This window comes from Hyaena hyaena, unplaced genomic scaffold (genome assembly GCF_003009895.1).
Source record: "Hyaena hyaena isolate Hyena2069 unplaced genomic scaffold, ASM300989v1 scaffold_205, whole genome shotgun sequence".
Classification (NCBI taxonomy): Eukaryota; Metazoa; Chordata; class Mammalia; order Carnivora; family Hyaenidae; genus Hyaena; species Hyaena hyaena.
In genome coordinates, this window is record NW_024080838.1 from 1,502,363 (window position 1) to 1,516,480 (window position 14,118).

Genomic DNA, 14,118 nt, shown 5'->3' on the forward strand with positions numbered 1-14,118 from the left:
GGCGGTGATGGAACAGTGCATATGGGTCTGATGAGTCTGTCATGGCTGTACCTCCCATACTCTGTCCCAATTTTCCATCTAAACTCTGCTTAAAAAAAAAAAAAAAAAAACTATGGGGCGCCTGGGTGGCTTAGTCGGTTAAGCGTCCGAGTTTCGCTTAGGTCATGATCTTGCAGTTCATGGGTTCGAGCCCCGCGTCGGGCTCTGTGCTGACTGCCAGCTCAGAGCCTGGAGCCTATTTCGGAGTCTGTGTCTCCCTCTCTCTCTGACCCTCCCCTGCTCACGCTGTCTCTCTCTCCTAGCAATAAATAAAAACAAACAAACAAAAAAAAAAACTAGGCAAAACAAAGTCAACTCTTACTTCTGAAGAGATTAAAGCTGTTCCATGAAGGTCTGAGAAAGTTTTCTTCTGTGCTGCTGTTTCACCTATGTTTATCCTGGCATGTGTCCCTAAAGGCAATATACCACCGTGGTTCTAAGGATAGAGAATTTGCCAAGTAGTTCCTACTAGCAAATGCTTATTAATGCATTCCATGGGTGATCAAGGAAATATGAGGGAAGCTAACTATTCATCTTGGTTGACCCAGGTACAGATTGAGGAGAGAACGTAAAAGATTAGAGAGATTTCTCTTTCCTTCTTCCTGGAGGGCTGGCCCTTTACTATGTCATAAAGGGAGCCACATTGGCTAATCAGGAAGTTCCCTTATCTCACCTTTGTAGATTTACCATTTTCTTGTTTATTTCACAAACACATACTATGTATCCACCATCAGTCTGGATCTGTCAGGCAAAGAGAATGGAAGATAAACAATATCGAAAGGGCTTCTTGCTTTCAGGAGCTCATCAGCAGGGAAGACAGTAAGAAGAAAAAAAAAAAACAATTGAGAGGAGAGAATAATTAGCTGCCTGGCCTTCATAGAAGAGGTGATGCTGGAGCTGAGTGGTATAGGACATTGAGGAATTTCGTGGTGGAAAACAGCAGAGACACAAACACAGAGGAGAGAGGCTGCGATGGACATCTGGGGATGTGCGAATCATTTGGTACTGCTGGAGCACAACAGATGTGCTGGGAACAGAGGATGCTGGAAACAGTGGGAGGTGGGGCAGGAGAGTACAGCTCCTCTCCAGGCCTCCAGCCAGAGCCATCCTCTGGGGGTTGGGGGCAGAGACCTCCAAGATTGGGTCCTTTAGCATTCTGCTCTCTACAGTGCCATTCTTGAGTCAGGCAGGCACTTGGATCTTAAGGATTTTGCCTGCCTTCCCAATCTTGCAACTTGATCTTTGAAAGTCCATAGCCATAATGCTTAATCCCTTAAAATGTGTTGAAAGCATAACAGCGTTTGGTCTATGATCGGCAACAGATTCTCTTGAAACTAATTTTTACGCAGCTCAAGATTGAGTGGAAACATCCCGCTGTACTTAATGCAGTGTTACTGTAAAACTGCAGCTTTTTGAGGAGGGAAAAGATTATCTGTTGATCTTTGATATTCACTTGTTCACAGAGCTCTGTCAATATGCTGTGTCACATGGCTCCCTTATAGTTTCCAAAGCCATTAAATACTAAAGAAAACAGGATTTTTCCAGCTCTGATCTCATTATGTGTACAAATTCCAAGAGCAGCCTCCCAGAAAATAAAAGTTTTTATACAACAGAGTGGATGTGTTCATGAAAGATATATTGTTTATTTTCTTGGCACAGAGTTAACTCTAAAATAAGATTACTTAATTGAAGAAAACATTTCCTGACATGCTGAGAAGCAACATTTGAACCAAATCTCCTCTCTTTTAGATTAAGTCTAGGGTGGATGTGTTCTAGGCTATTTAATCCATGTGAATCTCAAACAAAATCATTTTAACTACTGAGGCATTTAGTTGGTAAGGCAAAATGTAATTCAATACTCTAGGCAACAACTTGTAATCAATTATGATTTTTAGTAGGGAAAGATCCTGGGGTTTGTTGTTATAGTAGTAGTTTATTTATTTATTTATTGGCACAAAAAATCTTAAATCTGGAAGCATTCAATTCAATTTTTCGTTGCACTTGGCTGCTCCTGGCTTTGGTTAGCAGGGTAACTCAACTCATTTTTAGTGGTTCTTTTATGCTATTTTTAGGACTTGGGGGTCAACATCACAGTATGTAATATTATCTATTACCGTATATTATATATTTTTATTATACATAGCATATATAGCATTATGTATTGTTATATAAGTTATAATATATATGTTAATAACATCTATTAAATATGGTAATATTTACATAATTAAAACTAGTCTATATACATGTGGTAAAAGAAGTTGGTTGTACATCAGAATACCTTTTCTCTTTCTTTCTGGGTGCATGACCGCTTCAGTAGAATAGAATTTCCAGTCTTCCTTGGAGTTGGGTAAGACCATGTGATGAAGTTCTCATTTATAGAATGTGAACAAAAGTGATGTGTGCCGCCTCTAGGGCCAGGTCTTAGATGTTGATTTATATACCCTCTTGTCTCTTTCTGCTCACTGGGATTTGGGAGTGGAGACAATGTCCTAGGATGGTGGTATAGAACAGTGGAAGGAACTGGAGTCCCTAAATGTTCATGTGAAGCAAAGCTGGGCCGCCTGCCTGGGTTGCTCACCTTTGAACAGTTACACGTGAGGGAAATAAACTCCCCTATTCTTCAAGCCACTGTGTCAGTCAGGGTTCAATCAGGGAAGCAAAAGCACAAGAAGATATTATGTGTTGTGAGGGACTTTTTTTTTTTTTTTTTTTTTTTACAGAGATTTGATCTTAAGCAATTGTGGGAGATAGTTAAGCAGTCCCCATAGCTCCATTGTGGTGACTGATGCTAGAAATCTAAGTCCAAAGAGTGGCCAGCTGGGAAGGCAAGTTGTGTGCAAAGCAGGGGAGAGCAGGATAAGGCAGAACCTGCAGCACAAGCTGGCACTTTTGGCCGCCTCTGCCCCAGATGGTAGTTGTGTCTGCAGGAGAGGCTGATGTTTTTCATGGACCTAACACAAACGTGGCCCAGGAGTCAGAGAAGCTGAGAGGTAGAGCCGGGGGAGGGTGGACTGGTTCCAGGTCTGGCTGCTGTGGACACTACAGAGTGAACCAGGAGATCAGCAACAGTGGCAGCCGCTTCTAGCCTCCAAATCTCACCCAAGAATCTCTCTTGTGACATAGTCTAACTAGAAACATGCAAGAATGAGACTCTGGGAAAGAGAACTCAGTGTAGCCACAATGACCCATTACGAAGCCACCTCAGTCAACCCTTTGTCAGCTCACACAGTCCACAACTCCTTAAGTTGTATTTTATCTCCAAATGAAAAGCACAACAAAGTTGTGCTTCAGCCTGGCATGATGCCACCATCACACATAAGCACGGTAATCCTTCTCTCAGAAGAGAATACCAAGTCCCTCTTTTGGTTTGGGGTGATGTTAGTTTTCCTTCCAGCTGATACACAATCCCTGTAACTGAAATATTAGTGTGTAAAGTTAATCACTACACAGCACACTGTATCTCAGGTGATATGGGGATGAGAGAGGCCAAGAAAACAGAAATGTTTGGTTCATAAATATACAAACATATCCAAGTGAGGAAGAAACACTCACTATGACAGTCCTCATTTATGCAATAGCCACATGGTCATTGCTGATATATATCATTTCGTTCTTCCACTACCCATTTCCTTTACCCTAAGCAAGCACTTCAGCTGGTGGTGGCTTCTTGACTGGTAGAGGGGACTCAAACCTTCTTTCCCAAAGTTCAGGGTCACTAGTGGTCCTGTCTGAATTGGGTTGCGTTTTTCTATGGACTTCAATCCTAGGACATAGGAATAGCAAGAGGTATCCCCAGAAGATCTACTACATTCCAATGATATAATAATCCCATTTCCCCCATGATTATCAGGATCAATCACTTGAGAAGTACAGCGCTCAAGTGATTTTTCCATTTTTCGGTTCCTTGCCCATTTCACTGGTATAAGGAACACACAGTGTTCAGGTGGTAGTCTCAGCTACTAGTTCAGTGGAATCGTTGTTGTGTCTCTTGGTGAAAGCGTTTCCCACCTTTAATTCCTTTTGGAACTAAAACTCACATACCACTAGAGCCCACTTGCAGGGGTGCAAATAAAAAATGTTGCTAGTGAATCACCAGGGGTAATTCCACCCCTTGGTTGCCAGAGCCAGGAATCCTGACTAGGGGAGAAAAATCATCATATATTGGACATCAATTTAGAGCATGTATTTTATCCTGGAGGATATTGTCCCAGCCATGCAAGGCACTGTTACCTACCTGCCATCACAACTGATGGCATAGTCTCTTCAAAAGGCTATACAATGGGGCACGTGGGTGGCTCAGTCGGTTAAGTGTCCGACTTCAGTTCAGGTCATGATCTCGCGGTTTGTGAGTTCCAGCCCCACGTCAGGCTCCGTGCTGACAGTTCAGAGCCTGGAGCCTGCTTCAGATTCTGTGTCTCCCTCTCTCTCTGCCCCTCCCCCACTAGCATTTTCTCTCTCTCTCTCTTAGTAAATGAATAAACATTAAAAAATTTTTAAAAAGGCTATACAATGGAACATTACTCAGCCATAAAAGAGAATGAAATCTTGCCATTTGTAACAATGTACAGTAAAACCTTGGTCTGTGAGTAACTTGTTGTGTGAGTGTTTTGCAAGATGAGCAACTCATTTCTGATAAATTTTAATTTGATAAATGAGCACTGTCTTGCAATATGAGTAGTACATAAAGCCGAATGTCACGTGATCACAATAGAGCCAATGGTTCTTGAAATTTGCTTTGATATGCAAGTGCTTTGGATTACAAGCATGTTTTCAGAACAAATTATGCTCCCAAAACCAAGATTTTACTGTAGATGGATCTAGAGGGGATAATGCTGAGTGAAGGAAGTCAGCCAGAGAAAGATAAATACCATATGATTTCACTCATATGTGGAATTTAAGAAACAAAGAAAATGAACAAATAAAGGGGGGGAAAGACAGACAAAAAACAGACTCTTAACTATAGAGAATAAACTGATGGTTGCCGGAGGGGAGCTGGGTGGCGGGATGGATGAAATAGGTAAAGGGGATTAAGAGCACACTCATCACAATGAGCACTGAATAATGTATAGAATTGTTGAATCCCTTTGTTGTACACCCAAAGCTAATATAATACTGTATGTTAATTATACTGGAATTAAAAAAATAAAATTTAAAAAGGCTATTCCACTATTTCATTAAGCCAGCTACTTTAAGATGATAGGGAGCAGGATAAGACTAGTGAATTTCATGAGCATGTGTCCATTGCTGCAACATCTTTGTTATGAAACAAATTCCTTGGTCAGAAATAATGCTGTTTAGAATGCCAGTAAGTCCATGGACAATAGTTCAGAAAGAAACATCACAGGCAGGAAGAGTAAGCATCTATTCTAATAAGAATGAGGTGCTGCCCCTTGCATTGTGGAAATAGTCCAATGTAATCAACTCATCATCACGTAGCTGGCTGATTCCCCTGGGGAATTTGTGGCATATTAGGGACTAAAGGGCTCTTGGAGGTTTGGGCCCTCAGCAGCCTTGGTTGGTAGAAGGCCATGTTGCCAAGTCCCTGTGTAACCTTCATCCTTTCATTCCTACTGTGGCCATTTTGTTTAGGAGCCCACTGGACAGTGCCAGGAGTGGGTAGAGAATGATGCTGCTGGATGTCCACAGAATGGGTTATCCTCTCCACCTGAAGTTACCTTCCTGTGAGCACTCACATAAGATACAAATATCTCACACTCCTTGTCCATTCAGAGAGGTCTGTCCACATACTTTTTCCTCAGATTTCCTTGTCACCAATTTTCCATCATGTTCCTTCCAAGTCCCTGATCATCCAGTCAAGGAATCACTGTGGGTCGTACCCCTGGCCATTCTACTTCCAGCTGTAGCAGGTGGTACAAACTGAACTGTTGACCCAGGAGACCTAACTGTAGTTATTTTCAAAGGATTCTACTACACTTCTGGGCAACTTTTAGCAAAAAGTAGTTTCCAACTTACCTTGGGTTCATAAACAATAATCCTTTTTTCTTTTTAAGTTTATTTATTTTGACACACAGAGAGAACACATATGCACACGTGTGCAAGCAGAAGAGGGGTAGAGAGAGAGTTTTAAGCAGACCCCGACCTGTCAGCACAGAGCCTGATGCAGGGCTCTATCACATGAACCATGAGATCATGACCTGAGCCTAAATCATGAGTTGGACACTTAACTGATGGAGCCACCCAGGCATCCCTAAACACTAATCCTTGAATACTGTAGCACTTACATGTGCCCTATAACACATGTAATCTTCTTTTCTTTTCTTCTTCTTTTGAGAGAGAGAGAGCTGAGGGGTGGGGAGGGGCAGAGGGAGAGGCAAAGAATCTTAAACAGGCTCCACACCCAGCACAAAGCCAAGGCAGGGCTCTATCTCACGACCCTGAGATCATGACCTGAGCCGAAATCAAGAGTCGGATGCTTAACCAGCCGAGCCACCCAGGCGCCTCTAACACAAAGTCTTATACAGGGTAGGCAGGCATTCCATCAATATTTGTGCAGTGAATGGGTAGCCCTGGCACTTTATCTTGCAACTGCTGAGCCTGTTAGAAAGTAGCCAAATGTGGAACAAGTTTATGCATCTGCTCAGCAGCTTTGAGTGCATAACACATGAATACTTACAGTTCACAAGCCAGTGTTGATCTACTACTATGTACCTAGGTTCTATTCTACAATAAATCTTTTTTTACCAGTTGTTGAGCTAGGTTAATTTTAAGACCACATGATATCAATTATATAATATTACCTTTATTTCGTCTCCATGTTAAGCAGATGTGTGTGTCTGGGGTTGGAGTCATAACTACTGCCTCAGAAGTATTCAAAGGAGAAAAGGAGGTTTATTGTTTCCTGCTGATCATACATGTAGATTGCTGAAGCAGTATGCTCTTTTTTTTTTTTTTAATGTTTATTTATTTTTGAGAGAGAGTGACAGCATGAGCAGGGGAGGGACAGAGACAGAGAGGGAGACACAGAATCTGAAATGGGCTCTAGGCTCTGAGCTGATAGAGCCTGACGTGGGGCTCGAACTCAGGAACTGTGAGATCATGACCTGAGCTGAAGTAGGATGCTTAACCGACTGATCCACCCCGGCGTCCCTGAATCAGTATGCTGTTAAGGCCTGGGAGATTCAGGCCCATTTCTGACCTTAGTCTTATTCAGCACTCTTGAGTTTTCCTTGGTGTTTGGCACATGACAGAGTTTTATAAATAATTATTGAGGGAATGAATGAGTTGTTCGCCAAGACTGTGTCAGATGCCAGTAACTTTCTGAGATGGCTCAAGGAGCTGAGAGGTGGGACCAGAGGGAGCATGGCATAGTGAACGAGCACCCGGCCAGGACGGCTGAGTTCTGGCTTTAGCCTTGCCACTGCCTGCCTATGTGACCTTGAGCAAGGCACATATCCTTTCTGGGTCTTGATTTCTGGGTTGAGGATGTTTGAGAGTCAAAGAGCAGCCATGAGGGGCCTCTCCTGCTCAAACGGACTTTGTTTGGACTTTACAGTGTACTAAAAAAAACCAAACCCTGTACTTTATTTGGATGCCTTTTAGGATGTACACTCTGGTTTGCTAGTTACCACTTCTTCCTCTTACCTTTGTTCTTACTCTGGGTTTGGCCCCTATAGCCATTTGAGTTTGTAACTTCTGAACACGCTCAGCTCTAGGTCTGACATTCTCTGAGTTTGTGCCACTGGAATGTAAGTGCCGTAGGGCAGGATTTTGAGATTGTTTCGATCACTGAATGCCCCATCCTAGAACAGTGCTTAGGATATAACAGCTGCTTTACAAGTGTTTGGTGAGTGAATGAATACCTTCAGGACAATAAAAGAGACTGATGGAGAAAGCAAGGTGGGGGATCATCGTCTCTTCCCGGATTTCGATACAGATTCGTTTAAATACCAACTGCCCCTGTTCAGGAGCTTGCCTCAGCACAAACTGGCCACAGTGTTGCTGTGGGCATTGTCAGGCGCCCGGTTCTAGATGCTTCTGCCTGAGCTTCTGGCCTGTTTCCTGACCCAGTTGGTTGCTGACTTACTACTGGATCCAGTTGGAGAACTTCCTGTGATCTTCCTACCGTGTGTGTTTTTAAAAATTCCTTGCTGAGAATATAACCCCACAGCACTGCTGTTAACACTCCATAAAACGTTCTTTTTCCTGGTAGCTGTTAAACTTTAACATCAGATTATACTACACATCAGCAGAATGTTCCGCACAAGCCTAAACAGAAGTGGGTCCCCCTAACCCTTCGGCTTTGGGGAGACTACAAATCTAGTTCACTTTCATGGCCACCTGGGGAGAAACTCGGTTACAGAAGCAACACTTCTGGTCCTTCAGAAACAGCCCTGGCAGTTAGAAACATTAAAATACCTCTCAAACAAATGAACGGCATGAAATAAAAGGCATGAGCTTTAAAGAACGGTTTTAAACTAGAAACGGGTGCAGAGTCACTCATTAAGTATATATGCTATTTTCTTACATTTCCTAGTTCCAATAATTTATAGTACAAATCTTCAATCTGTAAATTAAACATGTAAATAACTTGACATTTTGTCACACAAATCCAGACTAATACTCCTTTGGGTTCAAGAAGGAAAAACAAACAAACAAAACTGTGTTCAAACCCCACACACAGAAGACAGGGCAAAGAATTCTCCTGGTCTCTTAGAGTTTATTAAAAATTTTTTTCTTAATGTTTATTTATTTTTGAAAGAGAGAGAGACCAAGCATGAGCGGCACAGAGAGAGAGAGAGAGAGGAAAACACAGAATCCAAAGCAGGCTCCAGGCTCTGAGCTGTCAGCACAGAGCCAAATGGGGGCTTGAACCCACAAGCTGTGAGATCATGATCTGAGCCAAAGTCAGACGCTTAACTGACTGAGCTACCCTGGTGTCCCTGGTCTTTTACAGTTTAAAACAGCAACATCGACCACAGCTGGAAACTGACTGAGTCTGAGCTCCAAACACCACTAGTGCAGTAACATTTCATTTGTTATGTGGACATGAAGGTGGCGTGTATTCTGTGCTGAAGAGCTAGTCACCAGCAGAGCAGTCCTCTCTAAGAGTACTTGGTGGGGGCTGCTGCCAGATATTTCTCTGCAAGCACCCGAGGAAGCCCTCCTCTCCACTGCTCTAGTAGATTTTCACTGGAAACATGCCAGCCACAGTTTCCGCTTTGGATTTCACTTGCCTTTTGTAGGCAAATGAACCTGGGTACTTTCACTCCGCACTACCTGCCCATCGGGGCCCAAAGTCCAGATGTCAGAGATGTCTCTGGAAGATAACCTTGCAGAAGCATCTGAGCCCTCAGGGTCATAGGCTTTGCCTTTGTGAATTAGGCCCTGAGGTAGCACAGTACTTTGTTGTGTCCTCCCCAGGGATGAATTTGGACCACAAACTGCAGGATAACAAGTCAAGTCTATTTATGCATCTCAGGCTCATTCTTCATATGTTATTATCTCCATCAAATGACCTGATTGGAAAATAAAAAATGTGAAAATTTGTTTTAGCAGAGAGGGAGAGGGTTCAGTAGACTTCAAATTCAAAGCAAAAGTAATCATCTAAAATTATTCCAACCATGTAACATCACATGGTAGTCCTGAGAAGGACGGTGGGAGAAATCAGAGGCTGGTTTATAGAAATGATCCTGCAAAGGGCACCCATTTAAACCAATCTAGGCTATCACATGGGGGAATTGAGAGATAATGACTTTATCTTTTTATTTAGTGCATGTGGAAAATCCTGTTCTCTATTATTTTAATCATCTTCAACATCTCCATAAACCAACAAAGGCCGTTCAACCTAATCATATTATTTTGGGTTTTTTTTTTAATTTTTAATGTTTTTATTTATTTCTGAGAGAGAGAGAGAGAGACAGCGTGAGCAGAGGAGGGGCAGAGAGAGAGGGAGACACAGAATCTGAAGCAGGCTCCAGGCTCTGAGCTGTCAGCACAGAGCCCGATGCAGGGCTCAAATCCACGAACTGCGAGATCATGACCTGAGCCGAAGTCAGACGCTTAACGGACTGAGCCACCCAGGCGCCCCAAACCTAATCATATTATAAGTATTCCCAACATGAGAATGAATTTACAGCTCAAAGGAGATATTGGTTATGGAGATCTTGTAACATACACATAATTGGAAAGTAATCATCTAAAGTCTACATTGAGCGAAAATCCATTTCTTCCATAGGACTTTCAGGCCAGGTAAAATTCTTTAATTATTTTTTAATGTTTATTTTTGAGAGAGAGAGAATATGTGAGCAGGAGATGGGCAATGAGAGAGGGAGACACAGAACTCAAAGGAGGCTCCAGGCTCCACACTGTCAGCATAGAGCCAGACACGAGGCTCAAACTCATAAACTGTGAGATCATGACTTGAGCTGAAGTCGGATGCTTAACAGACTGAGCCATCTAGGCATCCCTGGACCCGGTGAAATTCTTAAGGCAAGTCCCCTTTTAATTCATTTTTGCATTCCCCAGAGTAATCAGCACAATGCCTTGCAAAAATTGGGTGTCAGGAAGATTCTGTAAAGAGGACAGGATTTCCAAATTTGTTTGGAAAATGGGGTAAAGTTTTCCCCTGAAGTTTACCTTCACATCTCTTAAAGAAAAAGCAAACTTTTCCTCTGGCACTCTTTTTGGGTCTTCCTTCTAAATTTTTCTCTTCAAAAGAAAAAAAAAAGACACCCTCTCTCATTTTCCCCAAGCCCTTCTTCCTAGATTGGAATACTCCCACGGGTTACTCTGTTTCTACCACTTCTGGACACGGGCGTTTCCTTGGGGCAGCGGTTCAGGGGCTGCCTCCTTACAGGTGAACCAGAAACAAGCCTGGAAGTCCATCTTAGAGGCCTCACCACATTGTAGTCGGGACTGTTTACGTCTGAGTGTGTTGCCTGTGTCACTCAAACTGGACAGCTTCGTGGCAACTGTGCTTTTGAGTGAGATATTCGGATTGCCGAAATTACTTGAAAATGCTTGAAAGAGTCAGAAATAGTCTAAATCGTTAGTGGATAAGATTACTAAACGTGAGAACTTTTATAAGAAAATGTGCCAAGTAAGAGTTCCTAAACTCTGTGATGCTGTCAGTTGCTCACCATCGCTGCCTCCTTTTTTTGCTAAAGAGGCCTCCCCCCTTATTGCTCTGGGAAAAGGCTGAGTGCTGTGCCTTCCAGCACTACCTCTTACAAATTAGCTTCACCTTACAGAGGGTTGAGGAGCATCACAATGGATTAGGAAGTCCTGGAAATCACAGGAGTTTCATATTAAAACGAAAGCAAACTGATGCATGAGATCACCATGGCTTCCAGAGAGCAGGACCTGCTGATCTGTGCTCACTATCAAGTAGTCCTGAAGGTTGTGTCCAGATGCCCTGGGATGATGTTGATTTGTCAACATTGAAAACATTTTCACTTTTGTCAAAAGTCCATGTGCACGCATGTAGAGAGGCAAGAGTTGTGTAAGGCTGGCACGAAAAATGGAAGACCCTCTGTCCCTCCCACGTCCCACCTTCTGAGGGCAAACCCATTTGACTTTTCCAAACAGTTATTTGCTATTTGCATCCATATCTCTAAAGCACACAATTTTATTGCTACGTATGGAATTTTCACCTTTAAATATTATCTGTTGACTTCCTACAATGGAAGATAAGGATCTAACCACACTTTCTCACTCCCTTCCATGGCCCATGTTTACATGACCCAAATAGTTTCACAGACTTTTAGTTAGATCAATATATACATTCCCAATTTATGATCATTTAAAGTGCTGTTGATAGCTTAGCTATGTAGTCTACTATGATTGCTTTGCATTTTCTCCACAACCTACTGTGGCATTAATGAACTGGGGGATTACCTTAGCCTCTGTCTTATTTGAATTCCCTGTTTCTTGGACCTCATGTCTTCCTCTTCAAACTGGAATAAATCTAATGATTTATTAGTTTGTTGCGGTGCAATACACCCCCCGGTAGCTTTCTGAGAAAGTAAATGGTAAATGTTTTGAGAACTGCATTTCTGAATATATTTTTATTCTACTACTTTACTTGATTACTGTTGGGACCAGGTAGAAAATTCTAGGCTGGGAAGGAATTTTCTCTCAGGAATAGAAGATATTTCTTCTCAGCCTTCATATTTCTAGTGTTGCCATTGATAAATCAGATTCTATACTGATTCATGGTACTTTGTGCCTGTATCTTAGGACCTTTGCTTTGCCCTTAAGTGTTAAAATTTCACAGTGATAAGCCTAGGTGTGGATCTGTTTTTATCCATTGTGGCCAATACCTGGTAGATCTCTAGTTCTGTTGACTTTAATGATCTGTTGGATGATGTCTTTCTGTTTTCTTTGTCTTTTCCCAGAACTTCCACTCATCAGATGACAGATGTCTTGGACTGGTCCTCTAAATTTTTTATTATATCTTTCCTATTTTCTCTTTGTGTTACCTTTGGGGATAGTTCTCAACTTCATTTTTTAATCTTTTATTGATATTTTCATTTCCACTTCCCACTTTTAATTCTCCACATGTTCTGACTTTTACGTACAGCATCTTGTCCCTGTTTTAGGTATGTGATAATTTTTTCAAGGTTTTATCTCCCTGCGTGATTTTCCGCCAATTTGGAAGCATATTGGTTTGTTGATTTGGCATCTTTCTTTCCTATTAAAAGTCTTCCTCAAATGTTGGCTCTTTGTCCATATGTAAGACTAGGACACTACAAAAGCTGGTAGGAAGCCCTCCATGCGAGGCAAGACTTATCAGACTGAGCTTGTCCGCGTGGTGTTCTGGCTAGGCCGTTTCACGGGTCAGTCTGATGTCAGTCTGTGATGTCAGCCCTGATGTCAGTCTGTGAGTCTTTTCTCTTGAGCTTGCCAGAGTCCCCAGAGAGGTCTTTTCTACTTAGGGGGCCAAAATACTGTGAAGTAGATTTCAACAACATGTCAGTTTTCACTTATTCACCCTGTGTGCAGGACACTTCTCCCACCCCGGTTTTACTTGCTGTTCCCAAGTCCAACACATCCTTGTCTTCTTCTTTTCAGGGAATGAGTTCCTGGGTTTCTGTTCATGTGGTAGAGGCGATATGGGGTGTCTCACTGCCCAACCAACCTTCTGGATTTTAGCCCTGGCATTATCTCCACTGCCAAGGGTAATCGGTACTGTCAATTCTTAGTCTGAGAATTCTATGGATATAAATTAGATGCCCTGTCTGCTTTTCCTACTTTCTTGGGTCTGCTAAATCATTACCACCCCTTGAAATGCTTTCCAGCTTCTAAAATGTAGTTATTGTTTCTCCTTTTCTCTTTGTTTACCTTTGCCTTTTGTTTTTATGTTTAATCCCTTAGTTGTCACGTTAGTGGAGTTTCTGAAGGGAGTGGAGGCAAACCTGTGTATATAGCTAGTTGTCCTAAACTGGAAATCCACATAGTCTGATGTATTTTTTTCAAGAAAAAAAAATCGTCTACAGAGAAAGCTTTCCATGAGTGCTTGACACGCACAGTCTAGGACCTGCCAAGTTGCTACATTAAAAGGAAAATGATACCTTTGTCAGTTCCCTCTAATATCTGATCTGTAGGTTGAATCCCTGATTCATATCACTGCCGTGTTGGTTAGAGGTCCTAAGGAAGTCCCCTGGCCTTGGGTCTATACATACAATCCAAAAGCCTCAGGAAGGATTTCAGCCTCTAGTTTGTCCCTCCACCCTATTTGCTTGTGGCTGCTTGCGGGGTAACAACGGAGAGGCTAAAAATGGGAGAGGGAAAGACACTGACTGGGAATGGAAGCAGAGGACCTGAAACTCTAATAAATCATCCTCCCTAACCCTATGGCACAGCCAGGAGTTGCCATGCCTGCTACCCATTTGACCTCCCCTTTCCCTGGTTTCCTTCACAACTCCAGGAAGAAGGGGGAAGCACACACTTCATCAGTCCAGGAAGGACTGCCCAGCCCATGGGTCAGAGATGAGAATTCTGCCAGGTTGCTTTTCTTAGAAGCCAGTGGATGACCACATCCCTGCAGGGAGATAGTTAATATGCCTCCCATTTCCGTCGCTTTTTTGGAAGGGGAAGAAAGAAAAAAAGATTTTCAAA